The sequence below is a fragment of the Vidua chalybeata genome, chromosome 3, assembly GCF_026979565.1.
Source record: "Vidua chalybeata isolate OUT-0048 chromosome 3, bVidCha1 merged haplotype, whole genome shotgun sequence".
NCBI lineage: Eukaryota > Metazoa > Chordata > Aves > Passeriformes > Viduidae > Vidua > Vidua chalybeata.
In genome coordinates this window covers 13,341,353-13,360,739 of record NC_071532.1, presented here as the reverse complement: position 1 = coordinate 13,360,739, position 19,387 = coordinate 13,341,353, and the positions used below count along the sequence as shown (strand labels likewise).

The 19,387-nt window shown below is 41.0% G+C and overlaps 1 protein-coding gene across 4 annotated transcripts in view; it reads right to left on the bottom strand.

Moving 5' to 3' along the window:
• The window catches only part of EIF2AK2 (eukaryotic translation initiation factor 2 alpha kinase 2), a 117,557-nt gene that overhangs the window by 73,125 nt on the left and 25,045 nt on the right, over positions 1-19,387 (bottom strand). For 3 of the 4 annotated variants that reach the window (XM_053937436.1, XM_053937440.1, XM_053937439.1), the window contains exon 2: positions 8,149-8,214. The exons of the other annotated variant lie outside the window; for it this stretch is intronic. The gene's annotated coding sequence lies outside the window, so the exon portion shown is untranslated. The remainder of the gene's footprint in view (positions 1-8,148; positions 8,215-19,387) is intronic. 4 annotated transcript variants of the gene reach the window in all.

The window sequence follows — 19,387 nt, the reverse complement described above, 5'->3', positions numbered from 1 at the left end:
ATGCCCAGCCATTCCCCAAGCAGCCATCAACCCAATTCCAGGTAACATCCCCAGTTTATATATGGGGCATGGCATTCCCTGCCATGGAATATCCCTTTTGACAGGTCAGGTCAGGTCAGGTCAGGTCAACTGTCCTGGCCATGCTCCCTCCCAGCTTCTTGTACACCTCCTCACTGGCAGAGCATGGGAAACAGAAAATTCTTTGAGTTAGAGTAAGCACTATATAGTAACAGCTAAACCATCAATGTGTTACCAACATCATTCTCATCCCAAATCCCAACCACAGCACTGTACCAGCTACCAGGAGGACAATTAACTCTATCTCAGCCAAAACCAGGACAGGATGTTGTCTACCCAGATTGTGATAAAGAATTTGACATAATTTCGTGCAGCATTCTCCTGGAGAAAGCATCTGCTCTTGGCTTGGACAGGTACACTGTTTGCTGGGTAAAAAACTGGCTGGATGCCCAGGCCCAGAGTGGTGGTGGATGGAGTTACATCCAGCTGGAAGCTGGTCACAAGTGGTGCCCCAGGGCTTAGTGTTGCAGCCAGTCCTGTTTAATAACTTTATCAACAACCTGGGTGAGAGGATCGAGTGCACCCTCAGTCAGCCTGCAGTCAACACCAAGTTGCGCAGGAGCATTGGTCTGCTGGATGTTAGGAAGGCTCTGCAGAGGGATCGGGACAGGGTGGATCTATCGGGTGACACCAAATGTATGATGTTCAATTAGGCCAAGTGCTGGGCAGCCTGGAGGAGAAGGACCTGGGGATGCTGGTTGACATTTCACTGACCATGAGCCAAAGTGTGCCCAGGTGGCCAAGAAGGCCAATGGCATCCTGTCCTGTAGCAGCAATAATGTCCAGCAGGACCAGGGCAGTGACTGTCCCATACTTGGCACTGGTGAGGCCACACCCCAAGTGCTATGTCCAGCTCTGGGCCCCTCATTAGGAGGGGCATTGAGGTGCTGGAGCATGTCCAGAGAAGGGAAACAAGGCTGGTGAAGGGTCTGGAGCACAAGTCCTGTGAGAAGTGGCTGAGGCAGCTGGGGGTGTTTATCCTGGAGAAAAGGAGGCTCAGGGGAGACCTTATCACTCTCTACAAGTGGCTGAAAGGAGGGTGTAGTGAGATGGGGCTTGATTTCTTTTCCCAAATAACAAGAGATAGGACAAGAGGAAATGGCCTCAAGTTGCTCCAGGGCAGGTTTAGGTTGGGTATGAGAAGAATTTCTTCACAGAAAGGGCTATCAATTACGAGCTGTCCAGGGAAGTGGTTGAGTCACCATCCCTGGAGGTGTTTAAAAGATATGTAGATGTGGCTCTTAGGGACACAGTTTAGTGGTGAGCTTGGCAACACTGGGTTAAAGGTTGAACTTGAAAATCTTAGAGGTCTTTTCCAACCTAAGCAATTCTATAATTCTATGATTCTATGGTTTTGGTGCTGACCTAAAAGAAGGGCTGTCATTCTTCTCACTGAGAAAGAAAATTGCTCATTATGAGACCTTTGCCAGTATCAGTTTAATTGGTTCTGCACCTTTCACTGTAGTGGTAAGGTGCTGCATTCCAACATACAGCACCCAGGCAGGCAGCATGGAAAGTTTAGTTTAATGATTTTCTCTTGTTGTTTAAATAGATTAAGTAGATTCCATTTTTACCAAATACTTTACACAAAATAAATCATTTGAGAGCCTGGACAGTTATGCTGAAAGAATTAATTACTGCCTGACAACACCTGTCATCACTTTTCCATTGAATCAAAAAACAGATCACAAAGACAGCTATAGCTGGATAAGTTAGTCTCTTATTTACAAAGCAAAAAGCAACTGTGATCCTTAAAAACTTCAAATATTTTGTTTAATGGCCAATGTTAAAATGAAATAAAAGTATTTTAAGAATAAATAAGATAGTCTGAAATGCCTCACTGTGGTTTGCTAAGCATTTTTTCCCACATGACAAAGCAAGCTTTCCTTTTCTTTCCTTGCTCGTGGATCTAGTTTTCACAGTGTGGGTGACACAGATGATACAACTGTGGGTCTACATTGCTCGACTCTTCCCTCTTGTCTTACCAGAAGGACATGGGGATAACAGCCAGGTCTTTTGTCTCCTACAAGAACTTCACCTTACCTGTACATTCCTTCTCAGACTCCTGACACAACCCTGCATTCAAAAGAGACATGCCCTGAGGAAATAAAAATTTCTGGAAATGTGCAAATGGTGACCATGCAATCACCCGGAGGGAGAAGAAACTTGCAGGCTGACATCTTTATGAAAACAAAATGACATATCAATAAATCTCCTCTTCTGCATTATTAGAAGAGATATGGTGTGATTCTTAGGGTTGGCCTGATAGGAATTGGACTTTAATGATCCTTATGAGTCCCATTCAATTCAGAATATTCTGTGATTCTCTGATCCAGCAAGTAGAAGAATCCTCCTTTTTGAAGAAGAAGCACTTAGATCTGGAGGTGAACAATGAACATACAAATCATGACCAGCCACAAAAATCCTATTCTGTTCAAAACTTACTTGATGTAATGAGCATTCAGGACTTGCTCAAATAAATCCCCCAGGCAAACATTTCCTACAGGGAAACAGGCTCTCCTACCCGTCTAAAATCTTGAAGTAAAAGGAGAGGCCGAATTATTCCCAGAAGATGACAGTGAAAACCCAAAGATTGGAAAAACCCAGACTAGACACTGACAAAGTGTTGTCTGTGTAACTGCAGCACCCCATAGGAGCTTTGCACACTCTTGATACATGGGAAAATTAACACCAGTGAGTTTGACAGGGATGTTTACCTACAGGCTCAGAAGATCAAATGATGAAGAACACTGAACTTGTATGTTTAAATCTGAGGAGGTTGATCCATGCAAATTTCACAACTAGCTCAGATTTTACATCCCTTCTAAACCTACTTTTGAGCCCTTTCAAAGTACTTCTAAAATTCCCACTGCTCACAGGAGTACCCAGTCCTCTTCCCGGTCTCACTCGCTCCTGAGTCTAGTTGTGATTTCTTGGCAATGAGTCTCAAGCTCCAGCTGTAGGTTACATAAAATGCATTTCCTTTAATCTATTTGGGATTTGCTCATATTTCATCTCCCTTGCTCCTGTGTTGTGAGAAAGTTAATAAAAGCAACAAGTCTAACTGGTCTAAATGCTTTACCATGTTGTCCAGTTTTATACATTCCCTTTTGCTTATGCCATCCCAAATGAAAAAGCATCAATATTTTCATTCTCTATAGAAGTTTGGATTCATTGAAGGAGGCAGAAGCAGCCTCTTTCTACTCTTCATATGCTAGAAAGGGAAACTGAGGAAGCTTTGCTACCTCTGCAGTCAGAAGGGGACTGACACCTCATGCCTGGTGAGGAATATCTGAAGACGTGGAGATCAAATTGCTGGACCAAGCATGTTCCAGACAAAGCCAGCTTTTTTTATGCATCAGCCTGAGGCATCCTTAGAAAATCGTTCACTTGTAGACTTCTCGGTTGTCAGGTAGAGGAAGGCAATGAGTGAATTAGATTATCAGGTGCTTTCCTGGGTGACTCTGTCTCTGTGCTGTCAGTCACTAACAAAAGCAGCTCCCACCTCACATGTCAATAGATGAAACAGGAGTAATTCATTTAGTCACCTTAAGAGGCTTCTAAATCCAGTGTTGCCTTCTTTCCTTTCAAGTTAGAAACTTTACTCCTCTTCTAAAGCATTGCTGACGGCAAATGTTGCAGAGCTGTGCAAATCATTATCTTTCAAACACATTTCTTTAGTTATTGTTACGTTTCAACATTACTATTTCTAATCCATCTTAAAAACGTATTTCCTAAAAGGAATAGTGATTATAGTGGCCCAAGGAGAATACAAGCTTTGTTCTAGTGAAGGCAGAGACTCAGATTTCAAAAGTCATTGTTGGTTTAATATTTTTCACGGCGTAATCTTATTTCTCATAGATACGAAATGGCTGAAAAACTGAAGACTGCCATGAATGGGTCATACTATGTGGGATAAAAACTCATGTGGGAGTTTTTAGGAAGTGGGAATCCTCATCTGAAAACTTTTGCAGAAAAGTGGACCCAATGTCTCATTCATGCAATGCACATAATTTTTAGAGAGGCCCAGATTTCCAAAAACTGAAATACTTGGATTTTCTACAGCTCAGGCCTTTATCTTTCCTCTCAGAGCCAATCTACCCCTCTGAGCAACATCAGTGAGTTGGAGAGGTCTCTTATTGCTTTATAATGCAAAAATAAATGCTTCATCCAAAACTAGAAACAATTCAGATACTTCTGAAGATGTAATAAGAGAATTGGGGCAGAAATAGATAGTTTTCATATAAAGAGATGCAGATGAGCTGAATGTGTCTAGATCTGGATCCCTACTGTCTTTATCACACTTAGTCATCAAAAACACTGAGAGCTGGAATTCTGGCAGCAGATCTCTCCCTAATAGCTGCATATCAGTTTGTTGCTGCTCCAGCAAGAACCAAGTTGTATCAACTCTAAAAAATAGAAGCTGGGATTCACTAGTGTGAGCCATGAGGGAAAAAAGACTGGGCTGACTGTGACAGACTTCAGACAAACCACCTGCTTTGGAAACCCAAGGCACTGGCCAAGTCCTGAGTATGCATATTCATGGTATCCAAAATATGCAGACTAAATAGCTTAGAAAAGGCTCAAATGATCCTAGGAAGCAGCCTGCCCCTGCATGGCTGCGAGGCCCTCTCACTGCCCAGGGCCTTGGGCAACACCAGCCCAAGGCGGGCATCCCCACGGGGTGCCCTGTCTGTCCCAGGCCAGCCCCTTCTGGCACTGAGCTCTGGTGGAGCCCCCACCACACCACTGGCAGGGGACAAGGCTCAGAGGAGGCCTGCCATCCACAGCCCTCTGAGGATCCAGCTGGGCCTGATGCTGCCACTGGGAAGAGCCATGCCTGAAGACTTGGCTTACAGTCAGAAACTTCTTGGAGAGAAGGAGGAAAAGGAAGACCAACAATGTTCAGTGCTACAGATTAAAGACTTTATAAATAGACACTGTAAATGCTGTCACATAAACAACAAAGCTGGCACAATATCACTTTGGTTTGGTTCAGTATTTTTTTTGATCAAAAACTTGTGTGCTATCAATGTTCTCTCTGGAGCACAGCACGAATAAGAAGAATGTGACACATCAGGAAAGAAGGAGTGCTGAATAATGATTAATGTAGCCATGCCTTGTAGCTCTGTAGTGAAAAGCTGCATTGAGAAACAATATATATGCATAAAAAGTAAATAGGCGCTGTATCAAGCCCTGTGGGGCTCCATAATGCATAAAATGACCAGGAAACAAATTTCTCAAGAGACTGATGTGGAAGTCAAGAAAAATATGTTCTGAAAGGTATTTCATAAAATTGAAGACTTGCACCCACAAGAGCACTCCTTCACTTCTGGCCAAGGAATGTGGAACTACTGAACCTCCCCCTGTGGATTAGGGTCTTGTGGCTGAATTGTCTATTAAAGGATGACCTTGTGATGAAATATGCCCTTCAGCAAACCTCAGATGATACATCTCTTTTTTGTTCAGTTTGACTGAAGTTTATAGGAATTCCAGGACCCTGGGGATCTCAATTCCTCTAGTTTAGAGAGGCCAGTGGGTTCAAAAGCTGTTTGTGGGTCATTAACACACACACATATGTGCAGACACCAAGTATTTGCACTTGCTTTTTCTATCCAGGAAACTAGCTTAAACCAGACACTCTTCTCATCTCCTCACTAAAAGGAAAGCATCCAAGAGAAATGTGGACAAATATTTTGCAGGACTGCTGCCTACTTCTTTTAAATAATTGCTGCATTAAGGGAAGCTGGAACAGTCTCAGAGATCAACACATAGTTCAGATTTCATGAATAGCTGAGCTTGAAAAGCCAGGAAGAAAAACAGTCCAAAAAGGCTGTAGGTGGTCAAGCACATCTGCTAAGCCACTTGAACAGGATCAGACTGTAAAAAACAACGATGAAAAACAAAGTGATAGACGAGTGCTGCAATGGCAATAGGACATAGAGTCTTGCCCTTCTGTACCATTTTAGGACAAAAATATCCCAGGTCCTAGAGAAAGACAGCCATGAATCTCTCCTGGAGCCAGCACTGGAACCAAAGTGACATACAGAGATATGATTTTACATCATTTAACACCTGCTAAGCACATATTTAATATATTTGTGCTTCCAATGTAAAAAAATAACAAATAGCAAATAGACTTAGCTGGCAAGAGCTATTTCCAGCCTGTTAAACTTCATGAAATTGTTTCAATAAACACAAAGAATATAAAAGGAAGCGAATACTTTAATAAACTTTAAAATCTTTGGTATTCAGTCCTTTGATGACCCAAAAGGAAAATAAATGTATCAAATTGGGTATGTGACCGATGGTAATGTTTGTCACTTTTCCTCTTGTACCATTTGCTATGTTTGTGGTTTACAACTTAGATAAAAACAGACCATCATCCTGAAACACAGGATTTATAAATCTCAAAATACATGCAAATTTGCTTCCGCACTATCAGATTATTTATCTTATGAACAACTAGTCTGATTACAAAAGCTCTGCATGCTCGTACTTATAAATCATATTATCAGCTTCATTTAACTTCAGTTGAATTCATGCCCCAACAAGTATCTATCAAGATAATATGAATGACATCATATATTTGGCCATAAGGTGTTTTACAAGTCAAACCTGGCTAGACAGTGTTTATTCCTCAGACTCTTCCGTAATTACAGATATTGCTTAAGTGTCACGTGTGTGTATGCTGGTGCTCTGAAATGCTCCGTGTAAACACACCTTGGAAAACTGACTTACCACCTGTGGGGAAGATGATATCATACTTCCTAGGTGGTATTACCATAAACCCTCAGTTCACATTTGCTTGTAATATGAGACATGGGAAACACATGCTGCATGTAGCTAGAAGAAAAAAAATGACACATCTCACTTTTTAATCATTTCAACGTTCCACAGCATAGCCAAGTATTTTGTGGTGTTTTTTTTAGTGCAACGTTCTTTACTAATGATTGTAGTCTTCATTCTCACTCACAATCTTTCCAAGCTGGTGCCTTCATTGCAGTAAGCCTCTCATGCTAGAAGACGTCAGCTTAGTCATAGAAGAAAATTTTAGTGAAAATCAAGGCCACATATAGCATGGAAAAACTGGTCTGCTGTCACAGAGGTTTAGCCTGAATCCTTGCAACTGCCCCGAAAAAAGTCCAAGTCAAAAGAAATGCTACTGCATATGCTAAGCCAGAGAGGTGTGAGGAACACATGAAGAATCTTACTGGAATACAGAAATGCCTTGTACCAAATCCCACAACAATCCCACATTTCCTGTGGTTAATAGGGAAAGTATCTGATAATTGGGTGCAGTAATTAAATGAGTCCTCCACATCTGCTATGAGCAGAGGCGTTTACAATGGACATGGAGCTACTGTACTTGCAGCAACTTCAGAGAGGGAATTTATCCTAGTAGGCATTGATTTCTTTAGAAAGACTCATTAGAGTCTTTCACATCTGCCCAGTTTACAAAATTGCCCTCTTTCTACTTTCTGTCCCAAGCAGCACAGCTATTTTGAATGACAAAAGATATGCCACTGAAATACCAGAGACATTTTCTGAAGAGCTGGAATGGACGTTACTGAAGGAAAGAAACGAAAGATAATTTTGATGAAAAAGGTGATCCTCCTGTATACTCTACCCAAATAAACACTGCTGTATTTTTTCAAGCATCAAAATAGATGAGAATGAAAAGTCAGGAATAAATGAAGTGTTTTCCAAGAAGATGATAAAAATAGCTTCTGCTAAAGTAAAATAGCTGCTCCTGGGGACACATAAACCCCTGTGTCATTCCCATGGAAACAGGGAACATTTTTAATTATAACAACATTGTTATGACAATAAAACTAATGAAAGCAATGTAAATCAAAGGATGCTACACATACACATATTTAACTGTTATAATTTCTTCTCACTGTGCATGTATTCAACTTTTTTCATTACCTCACAAGATCTTGCTTCAGGACATAAAATATTGAAAAGAAACTCCTTCCTGCTTGGAAAAACTAATACAAATAGCAATCCTGGAGTGATGTGTCACAAGATTTATCTTAAAAAATAAAATATTTTTGTTCTACTCACTTGCACTTTTTTTGAGTACTCTGTCCTGTTTTACAGAAAAAGCAACACAATGGAACAGCAAGGTATCTGGAAAAAAAAATGAACAAGAATCACCATAACTCTGGGAGCTTTAATTTACAATGAGACTTGTGGGCTCTATCTAAAGAAAACTAAGGGGAGACACCATGTCAGACTTCAAATGTATTCAAGACTGCAGACAGAAGAACATATTCACTGGATCTTTAATGAATAAAAAGTGATCTGTCTGTGAGAAGGAAACCTGAAGCATGACATTTGGAAAAGGGCAACAAAGCCCCAGATGTACTGTCAAAGGACAGACTGGGATCTCCAGAGGGAAGGGTTTTCAGGAGAGTGTACATCTGTTGGAAGCATTACAGGCATATTTGATCCAGGTTTGGCAGCAACAGGGTGGTCTGTGTTATCCTTGGAGATTCTCCTCAGCCCTCCATGGCTCCAGATCTGTAATTCTTGTTCTTGGCAATTTCCAGCTGCATTTTGCAGTCACTTGACCTCCTAGGCTGCTCACTCCACCTTGTGCATGAGGACACAAAGCCAAGGAACAAGGGGTACCAGTGGGGAGCTCTGTGTCCGCTGGATGCTCATGCATGCATCGCTGGTACTGGGAGACGTGCACTGTGGCAAGCACATTTCTCTCTCTCTCAGGATTTTTCATTGAGGCGCACAGAGACAAATGAAAGAGAAAACAATTTCTATTTCTGCTCCTTGTTTTTCTCTTGTGGAATGTGTTTGGAGAATTGTTTACCTAGAGTGATCGCTTGGTTGGATCATAGTGGATTGTGTGGGCCTGGTGGCCAATCAGATCCACCTGTGTCTGGACTCTGGAGAACAGGGTCACGAGTTGTTAGTTAGTTAGATATGATAGAGAAAGTAGCATATAGTTTTTAGTATCCTCTTTTATATAGTATATTAATGTATTTTAGCATAATAAAGAAATAATTCAGCCTTCTGAATGGGAGTCAGACATCATCATTCTTCCCATTGGGTTCACCGACATCTACAACAGTGCACCTGCAGCCAAGGTGTGTCTCCAGGTCTCAGCAGGTGAACCATGCAGGGGTTTCCTCTCCCATGAGCCAGGCACGACCACATCCACAGCAGAGTTGGAGTTGTTTGTTCCAGATGACAACCTGACATGTGTAACAGAACACGCTCTCCCTGACCACACTTGGAGTTGACTTTGTTTTGCCACAATTATTTTCCTGCCATGTTTGGTGTTTTAAATCTGTTTTGTTGACAGATTTCCCAACGGAGTTTATAAAAGGTGCCAAGAAAATGTTTCAAACAGGGTGAGCCAGTATCATCAGCCAGCCTCAGCACTTGGCATTAGTAAGATGGAAGTAAGTGTGGTGCCTAGCTCATATTAATACAGGTCTGACTTGTCAAAACAAGGTTTGGGAATAAGCAGAAGCAAGTGCATGTATTTATTTCTCCTGGTATAGAAGATGTTAGGATTTTGTCTCGCATTTTCTTAGTAAGATGAAAAATCTGTCAAATGTTATCCATCCATGGAAACACTTAGCAAATTATGCCAGAATGTAAAAAGACACTAGATATAAAAGGTAATGCCAGACAAAAGTATGTAAAAGGAACATGTATGAAAAAGGAATATGTAGATAAAGTTCAGGAACAGAAGTAATTGAATTTGATTTTATTGCCAAGCAAGTAAAAAATGTCAGGGATGGCCTCTGGAAAGCCCCTAATCATGTGGTTTCATTGTTTTGCTCTCTAACATGGAATTTTAATAATTACCCACCTCACAAGTGTGCTCTAGTGCTGTGCTTAGGAATGATTGCGAAAGGATCTGTGATTAGCTGACAAAAAAATGTTGTTCACATCATTATCGCTATGATCTGTGCACATTTATGCAAATACATCTGTGTCCCTAGGTGATTTATTTCAGATGCTGGCTGGAATTTAAATGTAATAACTCCTTATACTTAAATTGTTTTTCTGTAGTTAGTACAATGGATTGACAGAGTTACTTATACTTATTACAAACTGGTTTGCTGTATAATCTGGACAGTTGCCTAATCTTAAATCAAGATCAAATAGGGAAGAACCCAGTATAAATTCATCCTCTAATATGTAACAAGGATGTTGCAGAGCAAACTATATTGTGGAGGGGTATGATTAAAATCATAGGAAGCAACTCTTTTTTATATATCCAATGTTGGCTTAATAAACAGCATCCATGTACTTACCTGCTGAAATAATGAATTTCAGCTGACCTTCATGGAAGAGGTCATTATTGGAGGAATTATGCTCCACAAAGAACAAGTCAGGCAACAACTCAGTAATACAACTCCACAAGCCAAGCTTGCTTGGACTATCTAAAATACTTGGGCTATGTAAAACTGCTATGAACTTGCTCTGTCAGCTCAGATTAGTCCAGATTGTTCTAAAGATACATGGTCACCTGTGCAGAGAAAATGCCAGATTAGTTAGGATTTCTTTTCATATTGCTCTTATGGGTATCTCATCTCTTACACAGCTGGCATAAAGTGTAAACACTGTGATAGGGCAAGTTTATTGTGCCAGATGATCTGATAGCACATTGAGGTGGCATTACTGTGCACCCATGGATCCTACAGCTCAGCATGCCTAGGAGATGGCTGGCCAGAGAGGAGAGTGCATGCTGTGCTACTTTGGCTTCCAACAATTAAGAGCTTGAAGGAGAGTTAAACTAAGGGATTGCAGTTGTTAATGTTACCAGAAAGGAGGACTGCTCATCAATGTGAACATTAAAAATCATAGTAAAATCATCTAACAAGACTGTCAACTAACAGTATTGAAAAAGCACTCAGATATGAGTGACATTACCAGGACAAAGAAGAGTCAGCTTCAGAACCCTGCAAGAGAAAAGGTGTGTGGCTAGCACAGAGCAGGCAGCTCCCTGACTGCTTCCACCTGCAGTTCGGTAAAAGGGTGTTAAAGTGCACTAAGGTGCGCCAGGGCCACCACCATCCCCGCTCTGCAAAGATACTACAGGCCAAACAATCCTGAAATGAGACACGGTTAAACTCATCCACACCAATCAAAACAAGGTAGAACCATGTACCTGACAACAGAGAAACATTTTTCTAACTTGGTAAAACCTCCAAAGGGGAGGTTTTGTCTCCACTGCTGTCTTGGTGCCAAGTTTTTCTTACGTTTAAATCTTGTGTGGTGATCATTTAAGTTCTGGCCAGACACCCATAAGAGCTAGAAAAAACAGCTTAGGCCCTCGTTACTTTTTAAGATATCCACCTAAATACTGAAGTCTTTATCAGCCTAAGCAAGGCAAAGGGTTTCCATCACTTTAACTTGCTACAGGTGTCTCGTCAATACAGTACTTTCAGTAATTAAATTTGACAAAATTCCCTCATGTTTATGCAGAGGCTGCCTTCTCAGGCAAGGCTGCCATTCAGGGACATGAGTATTGAAACTACTGACTACCAGATAGGCACCATGAACCAATATCATTTGTATCTAGTCCTCTGCACTGCTACTACTTCATCTTATTGGTATCCAGCATTCTCTGCAGCATACCTGAATCACTTGGGATATTAAGCTTGTTTCCCATGTTTGCAGCCTACTGAAGCCTTCCTCTCTAAGTTGAATCAATGTGAAAATAATGACTTAAATCAAGTGGTCTATCATTTATCTTGATTGGAATAACTTTAAAGAAAATGTTATGCTGCTTAAGTCAGTGGGATAATTTAGAAAATGTGGAGTTTGTTAAGATTTTTCAAAACCTGCTGCCATGAAAAAATATTTAATATAAGATCAGCATATTGGCATAATCACTTTTTCCACTGGCAGTATATAAACAGTGATGCTGCAACCAGTCCTTAGTCACACCTACTGAACTATTTGTACCTCCCTCCTCTCTCTCTCTCTTGGCCTATGCACTTTTTTTGGGAGTGACTTCCCACTTACCTCCACAGTAGTAAGTGCCATGCAGGCAGAGCTCTGCCCACTTTGGAAAGTGCAGCAGATTGTTACAGCTACCCTATTTTACCCTTGTATTGTTTCAGACTTAGCATCCACTTTTGTAATCCCTATAGAGCTGAAGATGACAGTAACTGGTTTGTCCTCCTAATCTGATGTCAGGTTTCCTATCTGGGAATTTAGAATTTTCTGAAGACAGAAGATGTAATTCATTCCTGAGCAGCCACAGCTTTGCAACCTGATCAAATGCAAATGCTGAGTATTAGATAGATATCCAGAACTAATCTCAATCACTCTACTTTCATCTACTTTTAATCTTCAGTAGGACTTCCTCTTGCATGTACATGTGAAATGTAGGCCTGCTACTTCTTCACTTCTTCATACCTGCCTCCTCACACTTCTCTTTCAATAACATAACCCAGGATTACTTGAATGAAGGAAAAGGAAAATATTTTACTATGCTTGTCACATGCTCTTTCACAGCCCGTATGCTGGTGGGCTTTCTTGCCCATGGGGAAGGGAAAGGTCAAGGCACAGAAATACCCAAGTCTTCTTCAGCTTTCCCTCCAGGGTACAGTTTATTAGCCAAACATCACATTCATAAAGTAACACAAAGTAAAGCTATTCCCTGATCCAAAGCCAGCTGCAGGGGCTCCCAGGCTTTCCATGCCAGAAAAAGGGCACACATCTTCATCTAACCCCCTGATGAATCAAGTGACAAGCAGGCAGCCTGTAACCCTTTCCTGACTGTTTAACCCTGTCACAACAGAGTTTGCTGTTGTGAAGGCTTTATTCCAGGGCTGGAGCAGGCAGTTTCACACTCTTTCAAATTTCTAGGTGCACAAAAACTTCAAGGTTGGTTTGGATTTTTGTTTTGATGGTTTTTTGAGGGTTTTTTTTTGGGGGGGGGTGGGTGTGGTTTTAGTTTTTCGAGTTTTTTTGTGCGTCAGTGCTTGCAGCAACATTAGGTAGTTTTGCTACACTTATTAATAAACAGGTTGCGGATAGAAATATGTTTTGGGGTTTTTTGGGTTTTTTGTTTTTTTTTTTTTTTTTTTTTTTTGGTTGGTTGGGTTTTGTTTGGGTTTTTTAAATTAAAACCTTTGTTCCTCAGAAGAAGCCTGTAGAGACATTTACATTTTTATAAATATACTGGCCACATAAAGACCAACCATGTGTTTAAGAGTTCACAGCTTTTGGGAAGTTGCTGATAGATGTGAGTTTTCTACACTTATTAAGTATCAAGACAAATGGGGAAGAATTAAAATGCAGATATGCAAAACTTATGGATTTTGGATTCTTAGAACCAAAAACCAGGGTAAATGGTAAACTAACAAGGAAAAAAAGAGTTTTTAAAATAAAACAAATTCCTCAAGAGGGCAGCTAAGGAGGGTTGCAAACAAGAAGCAAAAAAAAAAAAAAAAAAAACATAAAAAACACAGGAGAAGAGGGAAGATCAAATGGATTTATTTTGAAAGGTGATTCAGATAAATGCCTTTTGCAAATGGACCATGGTTCCCTGATGATTGTGGTCTTGTGAAAATGGAAGGCAGAGTTGCATTGCTTGACTTAAAAATATGAGTAAAAAGTCAGTCCATAAATTGTTGTCCTACAAATGTAAACAACATTTTCCTGGATGCTGGCTGTACAAGGTCTGTCCTAAGCTAGAGAACAGTACAACAGATATTGGGCAGATCCACACACAATGATCACTCCCAATTTTAGGGGGAATCTGAGGCAAAAAAGATAAAATGTGCTTATGTCCAGAAATGCAAACTTACACAGAGGTCTTGTAACAATAGGTCCATCTTGTTTTCTGTTATTTTAACAAACATTTTATAATGTCTTCATTTGTAAGAGTAGCACTTGACTTTCTGTACCTTTTCCTGCTGTTTCTGAGAGAAGTGTGAGTAGAAGATCTGTCCCTTAAATCCCATAAAGCTTAATTTAACTCATGTTGCTCTCAACTCCCTGGAGATAAGAGGTGGAGCCAAGAATGAACAGGATCCTTTCCCTTTCCTGAACCTCCAAACAAAATGTGTAATTAATTCCTCTGGTGCAGCCTTTAACACTAGGTTAAAACACATAGCAGCAATAAAAACACTGAAGTTTAAGACCTCAAGGTTAATTTGCCTGGCAGATAAGGACACTTCCTTTCTGCTTGAAGACCTAGCTAACTTGATGTGAAATCACTGAAAATAAATTTTTAGCAAACATCACTAGGCTTTCCCTGTGAGTGAGCAAGTCAGTGTGTGAGCTGGGCACTGGACCCCACATCTCCTTGCTCTAACTATTTGTCTTCTGCTGTAACTATGCAACCCATGAGGGATGGATATTCTTTATATCTTACTGAGGGAGTTTAGGTCTAATGAAACCTCTCCAAACTCTGTGGGGGCTGAGTCCCTTTCAACAAAATGTGGATCCCCTCTCTATCCAGGCCCCCACACCCTCAGTTGAGGTGTGCATCTCCACACACTCTGCTGCCATGAATTATCACATTTGTAGCTTCCCACTCCATTTCCAATCTTCTGCCTGCCATGCAAGGGTATGTACAAACAGGCAGGTGTAAATATTCTACCTGCCTTTTTGGCCTAATTTTCATAAAGCGTTCATGATCAGTTGCAGGTGCAGCCATGAACAAACTACAGCCTGGATAATGTGATCATACATTCCTTGCCTGAAGAAAGGGCAAGACTTGGTCTCCACACAAAATTGCAATAGAGGCCTCTACATAAATGGTGGATTAATTAGGAACCAAATCAGGTTCTGTCACTTTAAAACTTTCCTCCACCCTCCATCACCTCCATCCATCAGTTGCCTGCAGCATGTATATTGAGGAATCGCGTGCAAACCTTACCATAACCCAAGGCTTAACATAAACTATGCTCTTTCAGGTCATTGGCAAATAACAGGTATATCCGGTTGTGCCTTTGTACTTGCCTGCACGCAAATTAAAAGCGCATGTAAAGTTACAATAATCAAAGTCAGTCAGGGGGAAGGGGAGGAGAGCAGGGGGATAATAACCGGGGGATCAGGTTATTTATCTTCACAGGGAAGCCACTGAGAGAAGCCTCTTTGCATGCCATTTACACCTCAAAAGAAAGATAGGGGCAAATCTGGCTCTTGGCCAAAGCCATCCCCTACAGCGCTCTACACGGTGCCTAATCCTGTCTTTTCCCTGCAGCTGGTAAAGACGCTGTTACCTCCGCTGCTGCTACTTCTTCCCCATGGTGCTGCACAGCATTTTAAGCTTCCTCCTTGGCTGCAGAGTGAGTGTTTCTGTGGGAGACAACAACAGTCAGGATGGACTTTAGGCTCTCCTCATTGGAAGAATTTTCTTCTCATGGTCTCAGCTACTGCTGCTGTCACCACCTCCAGTGCATTGCTGCTTCTGCAGCTGCTTCAACCCTTATTCTCTGACAGAGCCAGACTCTTCCTGCAGGGTGACCCCACATCAGCCCAGCCACCCCAGGGCAGGCACAGGTTCCCACACTGCTCTCCCTTCTAGAGGAAGCCATCAAGCCATTGTGCAGCCGCCCTGAGCCTGGGTGTGGGTTGCTTGGGAAAGGGAAGAATTTATGGCAATTTTTTCCGTCTTTCTCCTTTGGTGTGCCATGAGATTAACAGACATTAGCAAATGCCTCTTCCCGGAGTACTGTGACAAGATGAAACCTGCCTTGACTGGCACTTGCAGTCTGTCTCCCTCATGGTCTTTGATCCACCATTGCTGAAGGTTAGAAGACCTGAATGGCTCAGAAACAGACACTTCCTTGGGTTTGCTTCCAAATACTAGAATCATGTAAGTGTCAAGACTGCTTTTTCTCCTTGAAAAAATTACTGAGGGACAGAGGAAATCTTTTTTATTAATAATATTATTATTATTATTGTTACTTGTCTTACAGAAGAACTCAACCATCTTGATCAAGATTGTAGCCCTTCATAGAATACTTTAAAATTCTCCTAAACTCAATTTTCTATCACTGACCACAGATACCACAAAGGGAGTTTCCCTTATTCCATTGGTTTGAATATACATTCTCCAAATCTTTGTTCAAATTAAAAAATGTGCAAACAAATAACTCCCATTTCCCTTACCCTGAGGAAGAGCATGAATAATTCTATAGGCTAGGGTATTACCTGCATACATCCCAGTCCCAAGTATTTGAGTAATTTCATTTACTGCTGAAATGCAGTTACCGCTGGAGGCAAATGCACCAAACCCTTTCACAACAGAGCAGAGGAAGCCAAGAATGCCCTGCTACAGAGGGATATGCAAACGTTTCCTCAGCTAAATTTAATCAGTCAAATCACAGAAGGTCGTGGTTCAGATTCATGCATTTTCACCTTACAGGATACTTCAATGAAGCCAGTGTAGCATACTCACTGTTTCTGGTGAATGAGCTATTACTCTGCAGCTTTTCCACAAATACTATTCAACACTTTATTGACCTACAGTAGGGGAAGGGAGAAGAGGGGGGAGCATGTTTCCTGACTCATTTGAGTAGGGCTATCTAAGAGGTGACATTTACAAGCAACTCCTTGACTGACATGAAATTTATTAGGTCCGTAACTTGAACCTCCTTTGGGAAATCCCAGCTAAAGGCCTGTCTCTTCATGATTAAAAGCTAGGGAAAGTCCTCATGATGGAGAAATTATTGCGTTTCTCTTTGGTTCAGCTGCCATCTCAACAATCGATTTGTGCCCAGTGCCATCTCCTCTCTCAGAGCACCTGAAAACCTGAAAGCAGCAGTACTAAGGATAACAATGTTTTTAAATGCTGAGAACTTCCCATTATGAAATTTCAATCTTCTAGACAAGAAATTACTCCAGATGCTATAGAATCCATGCCTAATAGTACAAGAAATTTCAACATACTCACATGAATGTGCAGGTAAGCAGAGCAGGCTTTCCAAAAGTTATGAGAGAAGACCAAAGAAGAATTCTGAAATTTAACTTGGATTGCTCTAGAGGGGACCAAATTCAAACTGTGTTGTCTATTTTATTATTTTGACCACTTGTTCTGCTGTCAAGCACCAAAAATGGCACACACCAAACACAAACTGAAGAACCCAAATTACCAATATTTGTATAATGGGAAATGATGATATTTGTGTCATAGGAAATTATTGGTTGGGAAGTGGTGAAATGAACATTTATAGGCTAAATAGATAATCAATGGCTAGGACACTTGGGGGACAATATGGGAAAACCCATATTCTCATCAAGGAACTGCAAGTTTCTTCATTCATCTGCAAGTGCTTCGCTGTCTTACTCCTCTGTACTGAAGGGTCAACCCCCTGCAAGTGTCTATTTGCACAGAGTTCCCTTAGCTATAAACTCTGGGGTTTCCTTCACTTATAATTTTACTCTACTTTAATAATCTGGTTTGAAATTTTCTATCCTCCCAAAATCCTTATTTTACATGGTAATCTTTAGAAAGCAGAAGAGTGAACAGGCACAGCAGTTTGCCCACATATCACATTTGAGGAGAGATGCAATAATGCACACCTTGAGCAGTATCTAATCTTTCCTAAATGTCTTTTAATCCATCTACTTCAGACTACTTCTTTCAGAGCACTTTAAAAGAATTTGTACAGTGTCAGTAAAAAGACACACAGAAAATACCATGGATGAGGGAGAGCCCAACAGTGTGTAAATTAGATTTTGCTCTTTTGCCTTGTAGCAGAAGGCAGTTTAAAAAGGCTTCTCAAAAGATATTCACAAAATATCATCTCTGTCTTTTCCTCTCAAGAAAGACTAAGCTGTATGGTTTCATCTAATACCATCAAGAAAAAGCAGCAAACTTTGGAAAGAAATACTGTAGGAATCAGGAAAAATTAGATGTTTCAGAATCAAGTTTTATGCTTGAATTAAGTATAACACCATGTCCTCATTTCTGTAATCATACCTGTATATTGCCTGTGTGGAAGCATACCACAATGTATGCCTTTAATTTGGAAGTAACATGAAAAATGCAAGCAGCTGGAGAGACTACAATTCAGTCTGCCACTGAGCTGAGCCCCAGCAAGTACTGTGAGGTTCCTTGCCTTCCCACAGCAGCTGCGGGAGTTTGGCTCAGAATTAGAAGCCAAATTTAGGGTTTTCAATAGCAAGGCAGAATTGAAAATGTGAGCTGGGAAGTCAGTGGGAATGCAGAGAATAGTGAAAGTCCAAAGAAAGCTGCAAGTTAATGAAGGTTAAGAATGCGATATGCAACCACAAATACATATGCTTTAAAAAGCATACCACAAATGCTTTATTTTAGGTCACAGTGAGTGGCCTAAGTAAATAATCCTGAATCATGGAGCTGCAGCTGGCTCCTATGTATGCTTGGCACTCTGGGTAGCACTGAGGATGTGGCTCCTTCTATTTTGCTTACATCTCATGCTTGGCATGACCAGAAATCTGACAAACTGAGCCAAACCAGGAGCCTGCATCAGAAATGATCTCGCTACCATCCACACTTGTGATGCTGCTGTCTCAAACACAGAGCACTCAGTGCAGTGTAGATAAATAAGCACAGATGATGACCACAGAGCCAGCAGCCATGAGGCTATGGCCGGACTGAGCACAGATCTTCTGCTCCAGATCTGAAACTACTTGAATCATAATGGTTACCCTGCATCACCTGGGATCACCACATAAACGTAGACTGGGTGAGCTGTTGCAAACACAGAGGTGTACAGGCTCTTATCCTGATTGTAGTCTGGCTGTTGTAGTGATTTTCCTGACTTACAGCAGTATTGAGACTAGAGTTGAACACTAGAGGTATGTAAGTACATCTGTACAATTTTAAGCAGCCTGAAACAATAGGATATTGCACTTGGTTACATTTCCAAGTGATTTGTGTTTTACAGATATGCTACTTGTTTATTCATCTTATATTGCACATACTGATATAGTATTGTGCAACACTCAGAATCAGATAATCAGAAACAACGTTGCCAAGGACTGTTTAACAAAAAATGGCTTGGATCACTCTACAAATGGCAAACAATTTGTACAAGCTCTATGCTGAAGCAATCCCAGGATAAAGCATTGCTCAACTAATCCACCTTGGGATTTTGTAAAATTAAGAGAGAGGAGGAAAAGATCCATAGTCCCAGGCATGGGAAAGAGAGAAATCTAGTGTGGGAGGGCTTTCCATGGAAAGATGCAAAAGGTAAGAAAAGACAACACAGCAAAGTCAAGTCCATGAGAAATTCCAGCTGATGCTCGTGAAGATTTATGAGCAGCTTACCAGTATTCAAAAGCAAAGACAAGGGCTGCCATGGTTAGAAGTAAAACT